This window comes from Acyrthosiphon pisum, unplaced genomic scaffold, assembly GCF_005508785.2.
Source record: "Acyrthosiphon pisum isolate AL4f unplaced genomic scaffold, pea_aphid_22Mar2018_4r6ur Scaffold_20901;HRSCAF=22478, whole genome shotgun sequence".
In the NCBI taxonomy this organism is placed as follows: domain Eukaryota; kingdom Metazoa; phylum Arthropoda; class Insecta; order Hemiptera; family Aphididae; genus Acyrthosiphon; species Acyrthosiphon pisum.
In genome coordinates, this window is record NW_021770309.1 from 29,442 (window position 1) to 30,927 (window position 1,486).

Below are 1,486 nucleotides of genomic sequence, written 5' to 3' on the forward strand. Positions count from 1 at the left end.
AAATCTCAGAATCTAAAATAAAATATTCATTTCTATGGTGATAAACAATACATTATGAAAAATTAGGTAAGAAAAAAAATTTTTGTTGTTTTTCCCGTTGCGTTATATACATGTATATCTATTGATGAAATCGAATAATGACCTCACTAAACTACCATCTTGATCCAAGATCAGATACTATGTGTTGGAATCGAATCCTTCCTACAAGTAGAAATTCTGTTTTCATGAAAATAAAAATTTAAACATCATTGTAAATGAACTAAATTTTTCGCTTTGCTAAAAATCTAAAATTATTTAAAATACGTAACTATTCGAATAAAATATTGTGTTTGAATACCACGCGTAAAGCTGTTATAATTTTTTCAACCTCTATTTGTAGCTAAATGTTAACTCACACATGCATTTTTTTCATCGTATCTTTGTGGTAATCTAATGACGTATAACATTTTTTTCTTTCTTACATAATTTCATAAAAAACATCAATTTTTTATTTTACTGTAATATAATAAAATTTAATGTTAGATATCTAAATATTGGAATACAAGTTATTTTCAGCGTCTGTACATTTATAATTCGTGAACAATACTTAAGGAATGAATACATGTGTCTTTAGTCGAAATGTTTTTTTTCTATATAATTTTATAAAAAATATATGTACTTTTTTCATATTTAAATAAATCGCGGTTATGGATCCCAAAAGGTTCAATGTGTAAATTTGAAATTTTGCAGAAAAGCCAATTTGAATGTGTTTAAATATTTTTCAGCTTATAATTATTTGATTTGGACATATAAGTGATCAAAACCTTTTAAATTAAATCAGAATTTGTATTATCTCAGCAGTTAATTGAGAAGAAATTTAGTAATCAAAAAAAAAAAAAAAATATTGACATAAAAAATTTTGGATCCAAGCCTGCGACATGTACTTTTTTATTTTCAAAACACAATTTCAAGTCATTGATGAGAGTACTTAATATAATGTAGTAATAATTACTAATTAGTAATATTAATAACGTTTATATCTACTTCCATATATTTAATATTTGTGATCGATTCCTAAGAAAACACGATGTGGATGTTAGTCTCTGTATGGCAATCTAACAACATATTTGTATTCTTCGGAATTTCACAAAAAAATCTTCAATATCTTTATTTCATTAATATAAATGTTATATTTTTTTTTTTAAATTATAATACAATTAATGTTTGTTATCTCTATATTAAAAAAATTTTAAGTTATATCATGCGTCTGCATAATATTTATAATTTGTGAACGTCTTCTAAGGAATACATTTATATTTGTAATTTAAAAACCTGATTCTTAGGGTTGTATCGTAATATAAATTAGCTAAGTCTATAACCTTCATAAAAAACTGGGATACCTAACAATAAATCCAAAAATAATTTTAAAATTCTACTGTTTTTTCTAGAGGTGTCGGGACGGATGCGGTTGGATCAGTTGTAGTTGGGTTTCAACCAGTTACATCAA